This window comes from Melopsittacus undulatus, chromosome 6 (assembly GCF_012275295.1).
Source record: "Melopsittacus undulatus isolate bMelUnd1 chromosome 6, bMelUnd1.mat.Z, whole genome shotgun sequence".
In the NCBI taxonomy this organism is placed as follows: Eukaryota; Metazoa; Chordata; class Aves; order Psittaciformes; family Psittaculidae; genus Melopsittacus; species Melopsittacus undulatus.
In genome coordinates this window covers 66418041-66442562 of record NC_047532.1, presented here as the reverse complement: position 1 = coordinate 66442562, position 24522 = coordinate 66418041, and the positions used below count along the sequence as shown (strand labels likewise).

At 42.0% G+C, this 24522-nt stretch overlaps 1 long non-coding RNA gene across 1 annotated transcript; it reads right to left on the bottom strand.

Annotated features, from left to right (window-relative positions):
- Positions 1-955: 955 nt before the first annotated feature.
- LOC115946102 (uncharacterized) lies at positions 956-18285 on the bottom strand. The gene is made up of 3 exons (XR_004549747.1): positions 18179-18285; positions 9722-11490; positions 956-1674 (listed from the first exon to the last, which is right to left on the bottom strand). It is a non-coding gene; the product is annotated as an uncharacterized lncRNA (long non-coding RNA).
- Between the last annotated feature and the right edge of the window lie 6237 nt (positions 18286-24522).

The window sequence follows — 24522 nt, the reverse complement described above, 5'->3', positions numbered from 1 at the left end:
ACAAAGCTAAGAGATTTATTTTTAAAGCAGGTGCCACAGATCCAGTGACACCATTCTGTTACAATTGCTTTATTTCTATTTCACTAAAAGACTGATGAAGATGGAAGCATTTTGCCTGGATGTATGCAAGTGCAGCAAAGTGACAGTGGCTCATTTCACTGTAACTGAATAAGCTGCATTGCACTTGGCTCAGGAAGAGATTTATTGTGCAGCTCATCCAATCAGAAAACAGTTTATCCATTAGTACAGCTTTAAAATATGTCGCATTTCTATGAACAAGATGGGGCTTGATGCTTTCTTTCGCAGAAGCAGTTAGGCATAGTTCACAGAAGATGAGGAAAGCAAGGCCCTACCGTGCTTGTTCTGCCAGTCCATCCAGAAGCCCCCCTTTCCTCTGTGCCACAGGGACAGCACACTGGGGAGGGTGAGCCTGTCCATAGCGTGTTCTCCTCCTGAATCAATGGTTCCTTGTCTTCCTTCTGCATTGAGGGTGTTGCCTCAGTGTTAGCAGCACAGAAATAGCAGCATTGTTCTTACCAGCACTGCTGTGCAGGGGGGAGAGAGGAAGAATTTTTGCTAGCTTAGTGTTTCCTTGGAGTTCACAGGATCCTGAAGTTTTGGAAAATATGCCTTCTTCCTTTTAAATGACTGAAATTTGCTCAGCCCTGAACCCTCCAACAGAGGAGTGTGAAAAGCAGAGCTCGTAAAACTTCCCAGGCCCTCTATCTGCTCTTCTGGAATTACAGTAAAACATCTTGGATACCCCAAGTATGCAGCTTCTACAATACTGGAGCCAATTGTCAGGAAGTGCATGGGATCCATTCGCTTCAACAAGGTTTCTCTGGACATGTATGTCCCAGTTGCCTGACTTAGTCCTCAATAGATGTCTTTTCTTTTGAACTGTGGAGCAGCTATTCCAAGTGGTGGTGGTGTAACTATGACAGCCTAAGGACATCCCAGAAATAATAAAAAATAGGATCCCTCTCCACAAACCCCAATCATTTCAAAGTATCTTTAAAGTTATGTTGTAAACCAGCATAATGACTTTATATGACCATAAAGTCTCTGCTAGGATTTCCTTTAGAAACTAATTTTATTATTAAGGCCCAAGGACCTTGACATCAAACCAGCAACTCATTGTTCCAAGGACTTAGTCTTGTAGCTGCTCACAACACAGCCCTGAATTACCTTCTACGACCAGAGCTTGAAGGCAGTAAACAACTTTAACCTTTTCTCAGCCCCAGACACATCTCACAAACAGGAGCTCAGTAAATGCATAATGTTCACTTTAACCCATGTGCAGACATTCTAAGAACTAATTCATTCTTCAGTTTCTGAGTTTTAAGAAAATTTAAGTGTTACAGCACTTGTGCCAAAGAGCCATCAGATAAGGCTGGTCCTCTGCTGAGCCTTGCTCTTTACAAAAGGTGAGCACCAGAAAGAACATCATAAAGAAAAGCACAAACAGGAGAGACCTGTGATCCCAGCAAAATGAGTCCTGGCAGCTGTGAGGTCCATCAAGTCATCTGAAGAGCAAGCAGGCTACAGAGCTCCAGCAAATACATCATCTTCCAACTGAATTGCCTTAGCAGCAGTATATCAGACTTGATCTTCTAACACTTGTGCCTTCCAGCATCAGGCTCCTATCCAGAGTTTAGGATTCAGAGGGAAGTCCTGGAAGATGGAGAATTTCCACATCTTTAAAACACTGATGTCACTTACTTAAGTACCTGCAAGGACATGACTGTAAGTACTGTAAAGTCCTATGATTTTATCAAAATATTTGGAGTATCTATTTAAAGTTCTAACTCGGGAATCACAGTTTCATGCTAATCTGCTTTCAGCTTTTCCTTATAGGAACTTTGAGTCTTCCTGGTGAGGTAAAATCATTAATTCTTGAAGATCAACCAGAAAAAAATAAAATTAATTTCTTCATATCCAGCATCTTATTTTTAAAAAAAAATAATTCTTCGTTTGATCTAATAAAGAGTGAGGACTCAAACTTTGGAATTTTTGGGACAACCAGTATGGAAAGCAGTTGTTCTGTCCGCGCATACTGGATCTGCTCAAGAAATTCTCCTGGATTCAAGGAATTATGAAAACTATTTTGTCAATAGGCTTCTCCATATCACACAGGACCTCACACAGTCAATCATTATTTAACTTCCATACTGCATATTGCTTCCAGAGAGGGCCAGAATCCCCATGTCAGTTATCCTATCTCAAAGCGAATCCCCAGCCTCTTGCAGCTCTTTTGACTAAGGCAGCTATGTATATGCCACCTGGATCTAGCCCAGATGCTTTATTTCTATTGCATGAGATGATTAATTATGTGGTTTCTTTCTGTTTGTCTGATAGAGGCTGAGGTAAGGGAGTGATGGTTGCTTAGTGCACTGTTATTAAAAAGCTCCTTTTGATAGCCCTGAACAGGCTTGAGTTGAGTGCCGCAACTAATCATAGAGCTGCTTACTTGGAAATGTAATGCTTGTTAATACTATACTGTATTTTTGGAAGTAAACTCATTTTTGATTGGCTAGAGTTTAACTATAATCAGTAATTAAGGGTCAGCCATCCAGTAAACTCATTAGTTTACACCAATTACATTTGGTATAGTAACTAATGATTTCAAGGATCAAGCCATTTATTTCTAAGCTTTCAAAGTATAATTATTGTGTAAATCAGATAGAGTGTAAATCTTTTCCATACGTTTTGGTCGGTAATTGAGAAGTAAAATGGTTTCCAAATGTATTCTCTGTCCAGTTTTTGTTCTGCAGTAGATCTCTCTGGGGACTCTTTAAAGTATATGGAAAAGGTGATGTCAACAGAAGTGTACACTGGGCAAACTGAGACAGCATTAATTAATAGAGATGAAAGAGAAAAGCCAGCCCCTTGCAAATCATGGTCAAGGCCTGAACGTGGACATCACACCTTAAATGACAGTTTACAATCCTAAGCATGAGTCACACAGATCGACAAGGATTCAAAATAGAAGAGAATTAAAAATCCTGTATGTTTAATGTATTGCCTTCCCAATATGCAATCTTTAAGATGCTGTAATCTCTGGAGCATTTTGCTTTGAAGTTTAATATATAGTTCCTCACATCCACATAACATTTTCAACACGTTAAACAAATTAGTCTCTGGTTACAGAAGTTTTTAGACATTTACAAGTTGCTGTTCAAGTAAATTTAATATGTGCCAGCGAAGTTGCTCATGCACTTGTTCAGTTAGAAAAATGCACATTTGAAATGATTAATAAATAAACCAGCCTTTCCTATCCCTTCAACTTGGGTGTTTATTTGAAAGCAATCTACTTTAAAAAGACATTAATATCCCTAGAATTATTATTAAAATAATTGCTTTTACTCTTCTTGGAACAAACATTTTTTCTTATTTCCCTTCAGCACAGACAGCTTTCAACTCAGATATAAACTTCCTATTATTATTCCCCACTCCCCACCCCAAAAATGAAGAATAGGAATTATACACTTTTCACTAAGGAATAATTAATTTGTCTCTAGCATTAGAACAGAGAACTGTGGAATGACTTTGAATGGTAGTCTCTAAGGAGTAGCATTGTTTGTTCTCTTCGGTCTTTAATGAGCTTTAGTAAATGGCCAGGAAAAATTACCTTCCTTCTGTAATATGAGAGAAGCGAAGAATGAAGGAAGCTATAGAATCCCTACGAGAAAAGGGAGCAGCCACACACACACATACACACAGAGCTCCCTGTACCACATCGCTTCCAGTGGTTAGTGTTCTCCTTTGGAAAGGAGCACTAGAGCTCTATTTTTTCCATTACAGTAAAAACATATAATGTCTCTAATATTTTTGTAGGAGAGAAAAAATTCCTGGATGTCTCCCACATACTGATGGTGTCTGGCTTGTGTTGGGGGACAACTGCCTATAGCTGAGCTCTGGAAGTCATTCTGGCTTTCCCTCCTTTGGCATTGATTTTGTCTTTTAAGATTCCTTAGGCTATTTTTGCCATATTTCCACCTTTATAAGCAATTTCCCTTATAGTGCCCCAGCCTGCTGTCCTGTCTTTTAACAGACTTCTTTTCCCTCCACCGCATGTTCATAGTCACTCCTATCCAGAATGGTAATTGAGGCAGCAGTTGCAGGTGCTTCTTTCGACAATGGACACAGATCTGTCACCATGGGTAGCTGAGCATGTTCAGGAATACCTTTTCCTTCCATTTCCTCCAGCCTCCATGTACATCCTCACTACCTAGTCCTACAGTGTGTCAGTGGAGCTGAGACCATTGCTGCTTTGTGGTATGGGGGAAGCTCACCCTCAGCAGCCAAGTCCAAACAGCACAGTCTAAAAGGCTCTTGTGGGACAGGGGCACTCAACAATCTATCCCATTGGAGTTGTTCCAGTTTGTATGGAATAATTAAATATTAACTGGATTGCCATGTGTGCTTGTTCTTAAAGTACTACTGAGAGCAAGAAACCTGGGTTGTTACCTCTTCCAGGGAATACTTTGTGTTAAGTATTTACTGGGACAAGCCCTGGCAGACGTGGTTTCCCCACCCAGGTGAGCATCCCCATTACAAGGCTGACAAGCCAAGCCCAAGCTTTCCCACTTCAAGAGAGGACTGAGATCACAGTCCTCGCAGAACAGCTGATAATCTTTTGGGTAGAGTGCTAATTCAGGGGGCAAGAGATTCAAGTTCCATCTGCCTCAGGCAGAGGCTGAATACAAGCCTCTCCTATCTTGGCTAAACTGCATCAGCCAAGAGGCTGAGCCACAAAGGCTTGGGAGAGGCAGAAGGGCAATGGAGCAAGGAGATGTGCAGAAGGCAGAAGCACTATCAGTCACTACTGTGTGGGAAAAACCTGGCATGGGTGTCCAGTTCCTAGAGAGAAAGTAAGCTAAGTAGGTAAAACAACACATGGTGTTACAACACCTCAGTCTGATCGTGGCCCTGGATCATGGGAGGTGCTCTCATGGAAGATGTCAGATTGCTGACTAGAGTTCAGGGTCATGAGGGATGTGAAAGGAGATGATGAAAGTGGGGATAGCTGCCTGGACCCATCTGGGACATTTAAGGAAAAGACAAAGTAAAAGCTGCTGCCAAAGTAAAATTCATTTCTCTCTATCATGGGCCCTCTTCAGTGCAATTGCTAGAGAAGAATAAATGGAGAAAGATGGCTGAAAGACGAATAGGAGACAGTGAGAACAGGACTAGTAAGTGAGGCAGAGATGGTGGAAAGAAGACAAAGAGGACAAAAGGACGACTGGACAAAGAAAAAGGAAAAACTATGACCAAGGCACTTCACCTTGCATTGCCTCAATCTTCTGGCAATAAAAGAATACCAGTAAGAGAATCACAGAGCATTTCAGTAATGGTGAAGTTCATAATCATTTAGGAGACATTTAAGGGCCCTCTTGATCAGGACTGTGTTAAAAAACAAGTAGGAAAATTTAAGAGAAGGCTCTGACAAGTCTGAAGCACTGCTATCAGGAAGGAAAAAAGGAACAGGACTTATGTGCTTGATTTTGTATGTGTAACTGAGTATTAAAATCCACATCAAGCACACTTAGGCTTTTTAATAGTAGAAAAAAATTGGGCCTATTTCAGAGCAGGGAGAACACATGGTTTAAGGCATGCAGCCACTCTTTCTTCGGTAACAACCTACTGTGACTCCTATAATTTATTCCTCCCAAGATTCATTTGAACATCTGCAGTATCATTATTTGAGTTTGTTATACTATTAGCTTTAAAATTTTATAAGCCATACAGTAGGATAGGTGACAAGTTGAAAAGTTAAGGAGGGTTAATTTAGAAGTTTTAAAGCAAAGCTATTTTTGAGTTATACAAGTGCAAAAAAGCATCTGAATCCAAACCTCCATGGTTACATTAAAGTAACTCAGAAACTGCTGAAAGGATTTCTTCAAACTTCACTCAAGACAAATCCCTCTGGGCTAAGACCAAGCATGAGAATTTAACTCAAAAGGTGATTGCTGTCTGAAGGGAGTTCTCTCTCCCCCTCTCTTCCCCTCCCCTCCTTTTGCTTGTTTTGTTTTCAGTGTTTCATACATATATAAATACATATATATATATAAAAGCCCTGAAAAATAAGGGTCTGTAGTGTAACTGTTTCATATCAATTTTATCATTATAATTAGAAAAATGCTGTTTGTAAACTACCTTTTTATTAAAACCAGACCCCCTGCTTTGCCTTTAGCACTCAGTACCCACCACTAGCAGGCATTTGGTAATGGTGTCACTGGGTGGCTCAACAGTAAAGTATCAAGCTGTACTCTCAGCCCCATCTGCAGCTTCTTTGCATGCCTCAGCAGCTCAGCGCAGCTATAATACTACCCTAAATGGACAACTGAGGATTCCCCTTCACAGGAAGTCTTTGGATAGCAGAGAGTCAGCAGCTCTGCAGCACTCTTTCCTCTGCTTCCCATCCACAGTTCATGGGAGGTGAATCACACTCTGTGCCTGTAGGCTGACCCAGACTAGGTTTTGATTTCTCACTGGTCCAGGTTTTGGAAAGCAGAAAGGTAGCTGGTGGTCCTGCTTTTCTCAGCTCACTGTTAACTTAATGTGTCTGGTAACCTCATTCATTCTTCCCCTTTACAGCTGAGACCAGGGAACTTACCTCCTAATTGTGTAGTGATAGGAACCCCTGTAAAGGAAGAACTTGAATAACAGAGGTGGAAACGTCTATTTTCTTTCTGAAACTCCTTGAAATCAGTCCTTTCTAGTAGGAGCATCATGAGTCCTAATAGCCTGACATCGGGATTAAACAGACAAAAGACAATGGATTTTCATCCCCCTGTTCATTTTGATTCTCTCCCACATTTTGTTTTCTACAAATTGTCCCAGAGCAGACAAGAAGAACGTTTCCCTGCCCCTTCTACCTAGGCTTGTTTCTGATGCTCTGGCAGCATCTCCCACAGTTACTCACTCATTTGTTTGTTTTTCCGTTTGCAACTTTTGCCCCCTTCAAAGAGCTGGCTTGCCCAGGGAAATGGCAGTAACTTATTTCATTACAAATGTATTTAGAAAGGCATTTCAATTGTTCATTTTCATTTAGAGCAGCATGCGAATTTGGAACTTGTGTGAAAAACTGAAGGGGAACATTTGGAATAGATTGGCTGAAATAATTCACCACATTTAACCCAGGCAGCTCAGATGGATGTGGAAACAGCTTCCCTTGCCTATCTTCCATATACATGACCTGGATTAAAAGCTGCTTTGGGCAAGGGCCAAACCATTGTCTGTGGCCCTGACACAATGTGGCTTGTGAGCTGTGGCAATACTGTAATACCTAGGGACTTGTTTCAGGAGACCCTGATTTTGGAAACAAAATACATGTTTCCTGCTGACTGCTAACATGGAATAGTGTGAATTATTGCTGAAATGGATACAGAGAGGAGCATCAGGAATCCAAAGTCTTGGGTTCAGTTCTTACTTGTTTTAATTTGGGGGAAGTCTACTGTGGCAAAACAGAGAGGCCTTAAAGTCTGTATGAAGATGCAGTAGCTTATAGAGGGATGAGCAGATCCTGCAAGCTCCCTGCTGTACCACCCTCCAGGAGGAGGGAAATTTTGGCAACCATTGAAAAAATAGAGAAAATGTTAAAAAATACATCACAATATTTAAATAATCAAAAAGCTTTTCCATTCATAACTGTCCCATCTGCTCTCCACCACCAAACTTCTGGGGTATCATTTTTCAGTCAGCACTTGGCACTCAGCACTTGAAGCTGTCTGCTGCCATCTCATTCATACAGCTTTTTCATTGCAGGTCAATATTATCTGACTAGGTTCAGATTAAATCTTAATACACCGTTCATGTGGAAAACCCCAACTCCAAGCACACTGAAAAATTGCAAACATAAACAGTGCAGTTTCCATGGATGATGATGTATTAAAATGTATCCCAATGGGATGAGCTGCAGGAAAAAGAGGAATGTGAAGTTATGATCATGGAATAGAATGTCCTTCTTTTTCAGCTGAGATTTTATGTAAGAGTGAGGAGGAAAGTGGCAAAGAGAAGAAAGGGCTGTCTCCTCATTGCTGGTTCTGCAGCAAAGAAGATTTTCACATTGGCCATGGTAAAATTAGGCAGAGAAATAGCAGATCTGAATATTGTATAGTAAGATGTGAAATGAGAAAGAGTTCAGCGCATTTCAGGGATGGCAGGGTATAATGAAGGCAAATTGAAATAAGAGCTCAAACTGGAAGAGATGAGCTGAAGGAACCTAATATGAAGACATAAGTTTAATTAATAAAGGCAGGCACAGCAAGCTGAATAGAGAATACTCATTTAAAATGTCAAAATATATTCTTAGTTGTGCCCACTAAAATAAAAATAAAGGCAAGGTATGTAGACAAAGCATGAAAGTTTAGGGGTGCGAGAGAGGGTTTCATGGATGGGAGTACTGAGAAGACCTGAGACTGCAGAGAAGCTCTTCTGGGAGATGACAGCACTGTCTTTAGTGCTTGTTGCTGCTTTCCAAGTATCCTACATACTATTCCATTAGCAAAAGAGATCACATACTACCTCCTAATCTATTTAAGCTATGTCAGCCAGATTCATTTCACCTGCTGATGAACATGGATATGAGCTAACCAGGCTGGCTTTACTTGTAGTGCATTAGGGAATGTTTGCTTGGCCTCTTCTAATGGCAAAGCTATGGGGAGGGACCAAGGGCAAGCTGCAAAATGGGGTGTAGTTTTCAACTAGTAAATAGCCTAACACAGCGCAGGAAATTTGGTCTAGGAGAACAGATGAACATGTAAGACTAGAGCCAATCCAGTCATGTAGAAGGATGCAGATTTCTTACGACTGAATAAGGCTGAAGGAAAAAGTTATCATCAGCAGTGCACAGCGCAAGAAAAGTCCATGTCTCTGCATCTTACTGATATGAGTAAGGAACACTTTTAAAGATAAGAGGTGTATATATGTGCTTGGGAGAAATAGCAGTTACTGGTTGGTTAGTAACTAGCAGGAACCATAAGAGGAGAGACAATTTTACTGTTTCTGGTCCAACAGAAAACTGTAATCTATGCTACTTAAGCTTCATATAGTCAGCATTTGCAAATGCCAAGTAATCAGAAACTTTATCAACAAAAAAGCAAGCAAAGTTGAAGAGCACTGCACATCAGGGATCACTGGAACAATATACAGTGGCTTTCACTTCAGGGTAATAGCTTACTATTTTCCTCCCCATCCTGGCGTACTACTACTAGTAATAATAATGATGAGGGAAATAACAAGAGGAGAGAATATAAAAACCAAATTGGGTAAGGGAAACAAACAGTAAACACAAGTGATGCACAACACAGTTGCTCACCACCCACTGACTGATACCCAGCCGGACCTGAGCAGCGATCTGGCCTTCCATGTGACTCCCTCCAGTTTCTATGCTGGGCATGATCTACTGTGGGATGGAATACCCCTTTGGCTAGTTTGGGTCAGGTGTCCTGTCTCTGCTTCCTCCCAGCTTCCCATGCCCCTCCTCATTGGCAGAGCATAAGAGATGGAGAAGTCCTTGATCAGGGTGAGCAACAACTAAGACATCGGTGTGTTATCAGCACTGTTCTCAGGCTAACGACAAAACTCAACACTGCACCAGCTACTGGGAAGAGAATGAACTACCACAGCTGAAACCAGGACACCTGTGTTTCTTTAGGGACTCACATCAAGTGAATTGGTACTGTTAGAACGCACATCAAAAACTGAGCTCACGTACCATTAATTTGCTTCTATTATCCAGAGTAGTTCTGTCCTCCAAGGTGAGTAGATCATGGGAAATTTGGTTTGCTTCAGTTATTGCTATAACAATTCAAAGAGAGGAAACAAGAATTTTGCTTCTAAAAGTGGATATATTTTAGAAACATTAAAATACATCTTAAACTGAACCACAGAAATAATTTTGGTAGCCCTTCTGTGGCACTCCCTGTAATTATAGCTAATAATAATCACGAATCACCTTTTTGTTAGAGAGAGGCAACCCCCTCTGCTTAGTTTAGAGGGACTGCAGCTCTAAACCCTTTGCAATTACTTTTATAACTATCTTCTGTGTCATCATTTAGATTGAGGCTTCTAATATCTGACTCAGTAGGCCTTCTGTTGTTTAGTTCTCCACCATTTATCTCCTTATTTTGGGTGCATGTCATTCACATTTCTGCAAAATTCAGCTGAAACCAGTAGCATCCTTTTCGTGATACTGGTACTTTGCACTGCACATGTTAAGAAGTAGAATTTGCAATCCAAGGCATTCACAGACTATTCTTATACAGCATATAATTTGCCAACAGCTAAATTAATCTTGCTTCACAATGTGAGGCTGTGTGCATGTGGTTTCTGATACAAAAGGCTCCAGTGAAATCAATGTTACCGGCATCATATTAACTCGGACCCAGCTTTTTCAGATCCATGAAGCTTAGTCATGTGCCTGCTAATTTAGAACTCAAATGTAAGCAAGAATCTCAGCTCTCCTTTTTAAACAGTGTGAAGTTTCAATCCAATTTACCTTGCATAGATGAAAACATAAATCAGTAGCTGCTTTCCACTGCACATACTAATTTAATGAGCTACGGATTTGACCACATGTGTATATACACTCTGAGAACCTGAAGACCTTTCCCTCTATACTGAATTAGGTTTGGATGCATGCCAGAGAACTATCTACAAGCTAAAAGGAGGAGAGAAAGGCAGTCTGGCCCATCAGTTAGCACCAGGTTCTAGAACAAGGCTGTGAGCCACAGGTCAGGGGGTAAGTGCCATCCATACCCTCCAACTGATGATCAGTCAAAGAAAAGCATCAGCCCAGCATCAACCATGCTGTCTCAGCCCAGACAGCATCCCCAAGAGGACAATGTGTGGGATCACCACTGCTCAGCTGGAGAGGGCTTTTCCACCCCTTCCCTCAGTGAGGAAGGAATCCAGTACAACACAGATGATCTGGAAGGAAACTTCAGGAAGAGCACACCACCAAAGCTTCCCCAGACCTACATTTTGGGTTGTTGCCTGATGTACTACAAAACAAAGCACATTTGGGTGTTTTGTCAAAGAAACTGTGTAATGAAATATCTGTCAAATGCAAAATGAAGTTGATAATAGAAAGAAGATAAATACTCACGCACAACTATTTATGTTGCATGATCTTTGTTGACCTTAGAAGACCATGACCTGGAATACAAACTCCGAAACAGCAGTGTCTCCTCAGCTCCTGTGTCCTCTTTGCCTTGTCTCAAAGACCATTGCCCAGGAGGGGTAAAGCTTTGCACTTACCATTCTCAGATCTCCATGCATCTGAGTCTACTGATAAACAGCTCCTTTTCACTGAACTAGTCTAAACCAATTCTCTTCATACACTTGTGCAGGGAACTTCAAATCCCAAGTTGTGTGAAACAGTGAAAACAGATTTCTTGAGGCACATGTTCTGAGTAGATGATCTCAAAAACGTAACTTCCAATGCCACGTGTCTTTGACTTCACAGAGGAGTATGAGGTAAAGCTGGGGAAAAGCAGAATAAAGCTAATGAATAGGGGGGTAAGGTATAGAAAAACAAGATGCTGCTGGAACATTAATTCATCATTTACTACAAAAGCAGAGATTACAATACATGTTCACGTATCTGCTGGTCATCTCTGGTTAGACTCCTCCCTGTCTGCTACCAGAATTAAATCTAGGCCAGACTTTGCTTAGGTGCCAAAGGAAAAAAGGACATTATATTAACCATCTCTGTGACTCTGAACAACAGAATTAGTAAAAATCTTTACACTTGAAATTCACTTTCAAAGTGCATTTAGCTTAGTTTATCAGATCCAGCTTGTTAAAAAATAAAAAATCAGAAGTCCTGCGGTATGAGAACAAGTTATACTGAGGAAAGCCAGCACAGCCCCAGCCTGTGGTATGGAAGGGAGGGTCATTTGCTATCAACATCTAAGACACATACTTCAGGGGGAAAGCTTCCTTGCAGCCTCAGGCTCAGAGTAACTGAGGTTAGCTCTTAAGCTCTTGTTCTCTCCGTAACTGTGGCTCAGAACACCTCAAACCTAGGCTTTGCTGAGGATCTGAGTATAGTCTCCTCTAAAGGTGGGTAGTTCTTTATGCTGGGGTCTCTTGGTGGAGACATGCTGAAATCAAAAGACTAGGTCCAAGAATCCCTGCTGTCAGGTCCGAGATCATGGTATTACCAATGCTTGTCCAGCAAACACACAGAGGTTTCCTTCCTTGCAGAAACAATTTGATCCTATTTCCTTCCCTCTCTTAACTATATGGGAGTGTCATTTAGTTTTGCATATTTTCATTATGCAAACTCACACTGGACCCAGCAGTACAAGTGTCCCCTTCATTCTGCTGGTGTTTGGCTTCTGATTAGAAATGATATCAGAAGGTAAACACAATGCACAGGCAGGTTTGCTGTGGAGTAACAAGGCTCTAAAGCCATACACCATGCCGTGTCATCACCTCAGAAATGTTTTACAAAGTTAAAACTATTTTTGGTAATTACAAAGAAGCTGAAAGGAAAAGCATCCCCTCGAGCTGACAACATGCATTTTATACAGAGACAAGATATGAGACCATGAAAATTGCACAGACACAAACAGTTGAGATGTAACTGAGAGGCAGAAAAATATATTAAAATGATCATTGATTGAGCAACATGGAGAGGATTCTCTCAGCAGGAGAAAACAGATTCTCACAAGTCTCTGAGAAAGCACCACAGACACCATTCTTGGGACACTACTTAAAACTTCCACCTGAAATTGTAAAGCCACTTCTGGATATTGATGTCTGTCTCTTGATATAGCAATAGCTTTTGTTTCCTTTATGGATAGAGAAAACAGTTTCTGGAATGAGTAAGGGACTTTCCTAAGGTCAAACAGGAAGTGAGGGGCAAAACTAGAAACAGCCTAGCTTCCCCCCATCTTTTTCTCTATCTACCCTATTAGCAGATTGCAGAGCTAGGAAGAACGATCTCTTCTTTGTGAAGAGGTAGGTTTTGCAAGGAAAATAACAAGTTCCACGTGTCTCCCCAGCTGATATTAGCAATAGCAAAAATCTCATTCTGCAGCAAAACTGCCTATGCAGCACTTGTAAAAAACCTCCAAATTCATGTGCAGATCAGAAATTGCCGGCATGCCTTCAGCAGCTGCAACTATCACACACTGTCAGGGAGTCATCTGAACGCATCAGATCCAACTCAGGGGTAGGCAGCAAAGCCCAGATGGCTCGGCTGTGCACCAAACTCTCATGCCTCATGTAGGGAGAGGCAATGCAAGGTTGGGACCCTGCAGGTTTGTGCAAGCCCCGGGTTAAGATCGGGCACATCAATGTGGAACCCCACCAGCCCTCCCGCAGTGCTGGGAAATGGAGATCCCTGACAGGACCTACACACGTGCAAATGTTTAAATACTCGTTGTTGGGGAATACAGGAAAGCCTACGATAGACATTTTGCCTTGGGATGTTTTCTCTACTCTATTTCAAAAAAGCAATAAAAATATGTGCTACTCTGAGGGCTATTTCTCTGCTTAACCAGCCCCTTTATTATTATCCAGCTTTCTCAGAATATATCCTTTCTCCCAACAAGCCTGTACTGCTCCAAAGGGCAAGGCTCAGGTCTCAGGCAGGGGTTGTCAACACGCACATTTTCATTTGCCTGACTTCCTTCCACTACAGGTCACACTGAGATGGATTTGAGGGCATCCATCTGCAGGCCTGGACAAAACTGACCCCTTCAGCTGTGTCAGGTAATCCTCGTGCACACACCAGCTGCGAGGGCATGAGCTACGCCATCCCTGTGGTGCTGGAAGCACGCAGGGCAATGAAGCTTCCAGGAGTGCTGGTCACCCACATCCCCAGCAGAAACCAGCCAGAGATAGCTTGGAAAGCCCAGCCTTTTCATTCTCCAGAATTAAGACTTTGATTAGATGCTGGCGCAAGATCAAAACTCCATCTGAAATGCTTTAGACAACCCATCTGCGCTCAGTTTGGGAGGCTGAGGAGCACATGCTCCCTCCCCAAACCCCTGTGGTCCTTCACGAGTACCCCCACCTCATGATAAATTTCATAATTATTCAGCCCTTACTACCGACACCAAAATTCATCACTCAAAGCAAGTTAGCCGAGATTCATTAGAATGAGACATCTAGTAGGCACATGTACTTTATTAGCCTCTTACACCAATAGTTTTAATTAGGTACATATTTCACAGCTCTAGAACTACTCGAATGAAGGGCTGCTTTTATCTCTTTTATTTACAGTAACAAGCTATCAAACAAATACCACCATAATTAAACTCAGATGGAAAAAAAAAAAAAAGGAGAAAAAGGAAGATATTTTAGGGTTTTTATTAAGGGGTGACCTACTCAAACCTCAGGTTTGGTAAACCTGAGGAATATTATGTAATTAATGAACGAGATACCCTGCATCTGAGAAGGATGGTGGGGCAGGGTGGCACCTGACAGGCCCTTCCTCCATGTCACCTTCAGGTAGGGGAGGAGAGCTCTCCCTTGGATAGATACCGCCGTGATGAGAAAAGTGATTAAAATCCAGAACATATCTAAATTATTAATGAGGAATTTAAATGATGTTATAAAAAAGGGAAATACAGGCGAAAATGTTACACATTCATGGAATTTTTACTCATGCATAATAATAAGTTGAAAACACTTTAGTTATAATGCTTCCTAAATTAAAGGGCGGGGGGGGGTTAGGGGGGGAGAGACACGATGCGTTTCTCGGGCCCTCCCGCGCCGCCCTCCACTCGGCGATCAAGGGCGCCACCTGCCGAGCGCTGCCGTGCAGCGCGCCTGCTGCCGCCGCCCGGCTCAGGCCACCGGCTTGCGGGCCCTGCCCGGCGGGCCGCGGGTACCCTGCCGTGCCCGTGGGCTCTGCTCCAGCCCGGGGCCGGCGCTGCTGGCCGTCGCTGGGGGCAGTCCCACTAAAGGGTGGGCTCGCCCAGAGCTGTGGTGTGACTCCTGCCGCCCTACGCTGTGATTTGCTTTCCCACGTACAGTGCAAAGACAGGTTTTTAACTTCGCAAGTGCTGAGAAAGGAAGTAATCAGACGAGAAGAGCCCCTTTCTGCTCCCCTGCATACACGGAGCCCAACACAGCCCCCGGCTGCCTTTGCTGCTGTGCCCTTCCAGCCCTGGGGTAGGCGTGCTCCTTCCCAAAACCTTATCGAGCTGCCTGCTTGTGATTGTGCATCCTTTTGAGCAACAGCAGCAGTTGATAGCAGAGAAAAGGTTTCTCCAGTCAAAGCAGCAAGTGGCATATACCTCACATAGCTATATTTTTGTCTAAATCTCTGTGCAGGCTATTCTGTAAAGATTTCCCACGCTGTCTATCCAGACTCCCCGCACTTAAGTGTTGTTTGTGTGACCTACAGAGTCATGCAACACTTAAGGGCCTCATCTTTACAGCCCTATTTTTTAAACAGCCATTTGTATCATCTACCACAAATTCTGGTCATCATTTGCCTCTGCCATGGCAGGGGAAGAAACCTGCAAGCTCATAAAAGCAGCAGTCACTGGGACACAACCTTAGCCATAAAGTCTCTTGGACCTGCTTGTCCCTCCCGCTGAATTCCTTGGGGACATCTTGTACTTCCAGGTGCCTTTCAGTCCGGTAAAGCTGCTTTTGGTAACTCGGCAAAGCAGAGAGCCTCCAGCTGATTACAGTGGCAGCAAATAAGGCAAGAACAATCCCAGGCCATTCTGGACTGTGAGGTCTATACAAATGCTCTAAGTCCTGCTGAATGATAACTGGCAGCTAGCACCAATTACCAAGTAATGGGCTCTCCACATGCCCCTTTACTTAATAAGTACACACAGTCTGCACTCACTTTTGGAGCTCAGTTGTCTCTGGTTGTAACACCAGCTGAATGCTTCACAGTGACCAAAGCTCAGATCGTTATAGTGAAGTCTCAACCAAAAGAAACTACCACACTCTTCCCAGTTGGAGCAGATGAAATAAAGGCTCTTGGACACAGTTCCTACCCAGGAGCCTGCCAGAGCCTAAAAATTGCAACATGCTATGATTCTAAAACAAATGTGTCATGGAGAGACACCCAGGCTATTTTGGAGAGAGGTAAATTTGCCTGGATGAAGCTCTTCATTAGCACAGTGTTATTTCTTCCATGGCTTCAGCCGCTTCTGGTCCCTTTCTCCATTACACTGCACATAACACATTTGCTACCATGAGCCATGGATGGTAGCTGTGGTCCCTCTGGACAAAGCAGTGACATTCAGATCAGAAACAAAAACCTGCACTCTCCTCTTTTGCTTCCTATGAAATCTCCAGTGATCATATTCTCATTATTCCTTTACCTGGACAGCACTGCCTAAAATTTTCAATGAATTTTGAGCACTATTCCATCACATTTTCTGTCACAGGAGAACTCATTCCCTGTCTTTAGCTAGATGGATATGCAAACAGGGTTTCAGTGAATGCTCTTGAGCTCCACATTTTCTCCCTACATCTTCAAAAGAATACACTGAATAGAAGATAACAGAGAAGATCCCTGTGAAATCATGGTGCAAAAAGAAGCTCCTGCCAAATAATCCAAAAGCATCTGAGATAGTTTCCACAAAGAAAGCAGCAGGGATTCCTAAAACACAGTTCCCATACATCCTTATTAGGAACGTGCCACAATTTATTTCACAGCTAACGCTATGAAAGGCTGCTGAAATGTTCAAAGGAACCTTGGTAGATTTGCTTTTCTCATCGCAAGACAGAAATTATCATGAAAGGCCTTATGAAAAGTAAGAAACTTTTACAACCATGAGTCTCTGGAGGCAGCAATTACATGCAAGCTGTTGTCCCCAGTTTATATGCTTCAGCTGATTTACATTCCTGACACTGGGAGGAGGGCATTTGTAGCCAGTTAGTTAGCATCAGATTATAGTTTAATGCAACCAGCTACATGAGTTCAGTGCTGTGACTGAGGCTTCTACATGCATGCAAGTCAGCGAATTCAAACCCACAGTTTCTGCAGCAGCCATGAATTGCACCCCATTTATTATGGACAGTGTTATAGACAAGGAGCCATCTCTCTGTGTGCCAGAAGAGAAAGACCAGCCACTGTATTAAAGGCCAACTGAAGTTTTAGGCACCCCCCAAAAGGCACATTAAATTCCAACCTCTTGAGTTTATTACCGTACACTAAACTGATGTGGTCATCTTTACCTAAAATTAATTTCTTCCTCATTTTAAATCTACATGAGCAGCACAGTGAAGTCATGACGACTGTTCCACACTCCTTCCCCATCACATATTTTGGTTCTATGCCTTGACCTTCTGTTAAATGTAGTTACCAGGATGTAATTTCCTTTGGTGTTAGTTCTAAAGTACATGTGGGAGGTGAAAAGAACTCACTGACTGCACTAGTTCATTGTGTGAACCAGGCAGTAAATACAGATGTGAAACTCCATATTCATGCCTCAGCATGGGTATATCTTCAGTGTTGCACCTGCAGGTATTTATTCACTCACACACTGAAATAAATGCAGCAAGTGTGGGTGTGTAGAGCTGCACCTGTGCATGTAATGAGACATTCAAAGAAACACACCAAGTTTTGTTGCAATCCCACTTGACAACATCCTCGTAACATTCTGTCCTGCATGTTCAGGAGCCTCATCCCTGCTGCTGAATCTTTCTCTGCACTGGGCTGGAGTGCCCTATGTACTCATCTCCTGCTCTCATCCCAAAAAAAAACCCCTCCTGTCACTTCCTCACTGCTTTCATTATAAATACCAAATCATGTGAACCATCTGCCTGTATAACTTCTGCTGAGCTTAACGTTGCTGGAACTGAAACTGGGCACAGAAGGCAATATGCACACCCTTTGGGCCTGTTTATTTGCCTGCTTCATAGAGATCATATGGGCTTTCCCTACAAGGCAGCTACTGACTGGCAAGTCCTGCTCTGGCACAGAAATATTATACATCCTGGGATTGGTATTGAGAGCCCTCTTTCAGCCAGTGAAAGGACACAAACCTGAAACCTCATGGTTTATGTGCAGTGTAAAGCCCAGTACTTAGTATATTAAAACCGCTATTACATCAGTCAGAGCACAAGGAGTACAGACATTGTTCTCCCTGTTTTTCAGAGGAAGAAACTGAACAAAGGTATCCAAGCAATTGCCCAAGTAAGCATCAAACATTAGGTTAAATTTAAGAACATCCCTACTTACCTGTGATTTCAAGCTGTGAAGTAATTTAAAGCTCCTTCAGACTGAACAATTACCTGCCAAGATGGATAGGCATCTCATCATGGGTAACCACTGGACGTTGACTTAGAAACCTTTGGATATTGTGTTGCAGTTCTACTCCACCATAAAGACATAAAATCTGTGTATCTGTACACATTTAAGGTAACAGGAACAATAAGAAGTATATTACTCTTGCACACTTTACAACCAGACTTGGCATTTCCTAATGGCAGCTGTAGAATCAGAAAGCACTGCCTAGTCTTTAGGCCAATGGACTATGAATAGAGAAATAAGTTCAACTCTGATTTTCACTCATAACTGGCTAAATCAGTCAATCATTCCATGCCTTAGTTAACGCATCTATATCACAGATATTATAACATCTCAAATTACTTCCTTTCACCAAAAAAGACGTCCCCTCTTTGCCCAGCTACAGATTCTGTTCTCTTTTTGCTTCTGATGGATGCTTTGGCAAAAGAGAGATTTGTTTTATGACATTTACTGCGTTTGTTGTGCTGACATCACAGAGTCAACAAGAACAAGTATTTATACTTCTATTATGCCTTCATTGAACTGAACAAGGTGTTCAACAGGACATTTTAATTATAATCCCACTTCTAACAGCATGAGTAAAGGTGTTTAAAAAACACAATCAAGCATGAAATAGAACAGTAAACATGCCATTTCAATTACAGAATTATGTGTAAGCACATCCCTGCACAGCACAACATTTGAAAACTGCAAGAAATGCTAAAATCCTATCTGAAACCCTGGGAGGTTTTGTGCACAGGGCTGAAAGAGCCAAAATGTTCTCTCCTCACACTCTTTTGTGCACTTACACTGAATTTTTCATTCCAGAGGAAATCTCATAAAATCCCAAATTGACAATTTTTGTACAGATTTCCATGGAGGAAAAGTAGCCATGAGCCTTGTTTTGCATTGCGGTGTCATGTTAGGCACTTGATCTATTTGGGGAGCTCTTTTTTACTTCCCAGCCCAATGGTGCTGAAATTGAAAAGAAGATGCACTGGCAGATCATTGCATTGTTATCCACCTCCAGCTACCTGTACCAGTGCAAAGTGTTCTCCATCAGGAATGCAAATACTGCATCTTGTCTATAGATACATGTGACCCACCAGAAACTTCTGGATATCTGTGGCCCCTCTGGGCACAGCAGGATACTGGGCTGCCCTGCAAGATGCTATAAATCCCATAGGGTGCCAGGAGGGAGGATTTCATTCCCCTCTCAACACCATTGTCCTGTGGACAGAGACACATACTCAAAGAACTTCTGAGCAAGTAAGTGATGCCTAAATTTGGCAAAGTCCACCCTCTCTCTGGTGAATCAATGCACACTGCTTAGAATAATACAATAAAGTTGTCACAGAAGTGAGTCACAGTTAAGCCTGATAGTTGTGACAGGCTGCTGTAACTCAGGGCTTTTTGGCATTGTAAGCAAAAGGGAACATAGGTGTTTCCAACAGTTAGGGCTGGGGACAGGACAGGGAGGCCTGTTCTGTCCATGTGGAGGCAAGAAAGCTAGGAAAAAGCAGATGAGATGGGAAGCTCTGATAGTCAGGGGTAGATTCACCAGCTTTCTGCAGCCAGATGGGAATGTGGACACTGCTAGGTGGGACTTTCCTTTGTCCTTCAGGCAAACTCCTCTCTCCAAAGCAGCAGCACAACACCCACCTGCTTCTCCAGCTCTCTGGAAGCACAGATGAAGCAGACAGTGAGGCCACACTCATTTTGCTATCTTAAGTAATTGCCTGCTTGGCCAATGTGTAGAGCAAGCTCGGATGGGCAAGTGTAAAGAAGACCTGGGCACAACACTGTCCCACTAAGCAGAGATTGAAACCTTTTCTTTCCTGCACGTGATACCACTGGGCACTGCAGGAGCAGTTGGCAATACAGTGACATTATTCACTGGCAATATAGTGAATGCTCTTACCAAAGCATGGCCAAACTACCCCAGCCTGTCCTCTGCAGCCCTTGGGGAGACAGTTTCTCCGCACAGCTCCAGTGCTGGAAAACTGGAACAACTTGCATTTCTGCCATGCAGATTAGACTTGAACCAATGCTGGATGCATTAAGTTCCCAAAGACATCTGGAGATCATAATGTAAAATCTGGTGCTATCTCGTGATCTGGACTGTTATCTTTTCCCTAAACAATACTGTTGTGTTGAACAGGCCATGTGATTGTCCACAGTATTGATTCAGGTTCTAGAAAACCTGACCTGGAAGTTACTCTGTTATTGTGATTTGAAATTAATAACTTTGAATCTGTAAATACAGCAGATAATTAGGTGAAATATATAAGAATCAGTATCTAATAATCTGCCACACATACATGTAAAAGCATTTAATTGACAAGAAGTTATACGGGCATCCATAGTTATTTAATAGCACAGCATTAGAAGTTTGAGTGCTATTCTTGGTTTGAAACACACTTTGTTCCTCTCTCTCCATCCTTTCAGAGCCGAATGGAGAACTCAGCATATTTTTTCCGTTTCTGGAAGAACCTGTCTTTCTCAAAATGTCAGAGCACCTCATTAGTGGAAGCCTTGGTTAGCTTGTAGATAGCTGGCAGAGGTGTTTTGTTGTGCTTGTTTCCACTTCGTTTTTCCCTGCTATTACGAGTAAGTAGAAGTAAAAGCCTAGTTTTCATTGCCTTTAATGGGAGTAGAATCTGCTTTTCCTTCATAGCTATTTTCCATTCGTCTCCTGGCACTACACAGAAAGCACGGGAGGTGAGACACAGCAGAGAGGTGACTTGGTGGGGAGGATTCCAAAAACCAGCACTAAATGCAGATAACATACTATTTTTTACTAGTTATGCACATTTACAGGCCCTGACAGAAACTTAAGAGAAGCACTATATGGAGAAGTCATTAACTAAGATTTAAATTTTGGAAATACAAGAAATATGCGGAAACCTAAAATTTAAGGCCCACATTTAACATCTCTCTACTTAAGGCAAATCAGGAAATGGAGCAAGCTTGTGAAGTTCACTTATACTAGAAGAAATGAACACAAGGCCTACCTGATTCATGCATCTTCTCCTTGAATGTACCACTTTTATTAAAGGAAAGCTGTGCTGCTTTTGCTGTCTTTCAGAACTGTTAGAGACAGTTAAGGTCCTCCCCAGCTTCTGGACAAATCAGGTTCCAACCTCTACAACTGAACAGCTTCACAGAAGGTTTCCATGGGTTTCTCATCACCAATTGCAACTTGGAGCAAATTAGAAATTGTGATCATAACTAGCTAGTCCTGAATAGTTGAGAGGTAATGATGCATGGGAGGGAAAATATCTACTCAGATGAAGAGACAATATTCAGGGTCAGTTAGAAAGCCATATGTTATTATCTGTATATTCACACAGAAGCAAGCATGGAGCTTGGCATTTGAAAGGTCAGATTTAAAATTGAATCCATTGTTCAGACAACTTCCTTTGCAATAAGAGCCATAAATACCCTAAGTGAAGACAATCTTAGTCTGTCATCCAGCTCCCTGTTTGGCTCCTCTGTTCAATTCAGGAGCAGTCTCAGGGCTGGTCTACCTGTACCTGCCTCTGTTAGGTGCTTGTTTCTCTACCCCAGGCACAGGCATGCCCAGAGGCTGAAGCCTGTGCAAGAGGACTTCCTAACCATAGCTTCTGGGCATTGCTGAGCTCCAGAGCCTGAGCTGTGGCCTCTGCAGTGAACAGCCAGGACATCATGCACTGCTTTGGGGCTGAGCACCTGGAGCACCAGCCAAGCTCATAGATGGAGAGGGAGTGGAGAGCACAGGCAGCAGCTCATCAGCAGGCCTGAAGGTTACACAAGACCTTGCAGTCACAAAGGCAAAGGAGGGTGAAAAGGAGGTAGCTGAAAGCTGGTACAACTACTTTGCAGAGTACAGCCACAACAGGAGCTGTAATCACAGAGAAAACAGTGTCTGTATTTGAAGCACTACTTCTCCTTATTGTGTAAATAAAAGAACTATGACTTCATGTCTCACACTTCAAGAGACATACTCTCAGCCTTGTTTTCTTCCATATCAGAGCTCTAAGAAATCCAAAATGTGTCAGTTTTGGCTTGAGGTTAATCTCTAGGAACAAGTAATGTAACATTTCCATCTATCTTTTCTACTCTTTTGGTGGTTTTAATTATACTAATATGCTATGACAATTTAAACAAGACACATCTCAGCTTCTGGCCTGCTCTGTAATGGTTCAGCTGCTACATGTGCTCCAGTATATTTTGCTCAGACAGGCTGCTGCTGGAGGCAGAGGGGAGGCAGAATAGTGCCCTTCTGTCATGAGAGGTTTCATTGCTCTCATCATTGTATGTTTGACAGATTCTTTGTCAATGTCAAGTGTCTTTTGTGGTTAAACCCAATAAAGCTAAAACAAAAGGTCTCCTAGATATTAGATATATAGTGACATTACTGAATTCACTTGGAGGCAGTAATTTTTTGTCAGCCTATGAAAAGAAAAATGGAGCTAATGGGAAAACAAAAGGAAGATGCTGGCATGCCTTTTTAGCTATTTTTGTTTATGTCAGACATAGTGATTGACATCTGGCCCAGAACACCCCTTCAACCATTGAGGCTGGTGTCATGAAACAGAACAAAGAGAAATTGCCAGCCAAGAAAACACCCCTGGCTCAGAAAGCACTGCTTTTTGTTTATTTTCTTTTAAGTGCTTCATTTTCAGTAATCAGTATCATTACACAAAAATAGTTCACTCACTTACACTCCCCCCTTACTATTTGGACTTTTGAGTTTCCTTCGTGTTTGCTTTCTTCCTGCCTGCTTGAATGGCACCAGAGTGCTGGTTTGGTTGGATGACAGTCTGTCATAACAGGGATGTTTGAGGTTAGTGAAAACTGACGTGAAAAATACAATCCACTGGCCTTTAGCTGAAATAGCAGCTCTGGTTTTTGTGGAGTTGGCAGGCAGTGTTTATAAACCCCTTTCACAGTGAAGGCAGTTACATGTTTTTCTCTGTATCAAGCAGTTCCATCATGAAGTACATTATCTGCATCTGTTGTCATATCAGGATATTGCCTTGGAAGAACAGTTTGCAGTTCCTTGTGTGGCAACTTCTATTGTTGAGTGCCCTGGAAGGGTTTAATGGAATTTTCTGGTCATTCTCCAGGGCCAAGCCAATTACAAAGCTTTAACATTTATTTAAGAGTGACTCTGGAGAAATATCAGTGATCAGAATTGGTCCTACAGACACACAATACCAAGGAGTCTTTGCCACAAGTGTTCTGCAAGTGCTGTAGAATTTCAGAGACTTGGGGGCAAAATTACCTATCAGCAGGAGGAAACTATGGCTTAAACTTCCAACTTCATCTTGAAAGCATGATGAACGTAACAGTAACAAAGGAAGACTTTTCACAAGGTGAGAGCAAGGCACTCACTCCATCAGCCACTTCCCTCCATTCAGTTATATGCTGAAAACATATTAGAACTTTTACCTTACCAAAAAGATCTTACTCATTTAAAACATGCAAAGACAGTTGGCCCTTGAATGCATCCATGATGTGCTGAAGCTAAGTGTGCTTGCACCTTTGTAATAGGGTACCTTTTGGTCTTGAACACTGGGGTGTATTCTTCTGCAGGAGCAGCCACTTAACTCCCCTCGGAATTAATGGCAGATATGCTTACACATCGAGTAGTGAATTTCTCTCTGTCTCTTTGCACAGTGCTCTAAAAAGAACTTTGAAGAAATTGAGAGAAACAGAGAGCAGTATATTAATATGAAGGAGATGAAAGCAGTATATGTCATTCCTAAATTTCATGGAAAATGCACCGTTGATAACAAAGATGAGTAGAAAATTTCAAAATCATTTTGAGCAGCATTAAAATCAGTCTACCTGATTTTCTGTTTTCCCCTTCTTTTCAAAGCACATACATTAAACTCATTTTATGCTTATAATGTATATAATGATTCTAGACAACATAAGAAGGACATTGGGATTCTTCCTGTTTCAACGTATAAAGTGGCAAGCCAATTTATGCAGCTTAAACCATTGCTAAAGAAGATGTATCAAAAATTGCCTGTGATCATTACAAATAACAGCCTGAAATGTTCACAAGAAGCTGTTTGCTTATCATATTTTCATTAAAACATCTTTTCACCTGCTTTGCTTTTCCCATGCCTGTAACCTGCATTGTAATCAGTCTTATTAACTGAGAACATAAATATGATTTATTATGGTCTGATAATGGAAGCTGCATGGACCAAGAGAAGGGGTATATTGTCCTTTGATAAAATGGCTCTTTTCTCTCAAATAGAGCTCTATCATGAGAGCATGCAGAATGTAGTGAGTGATTA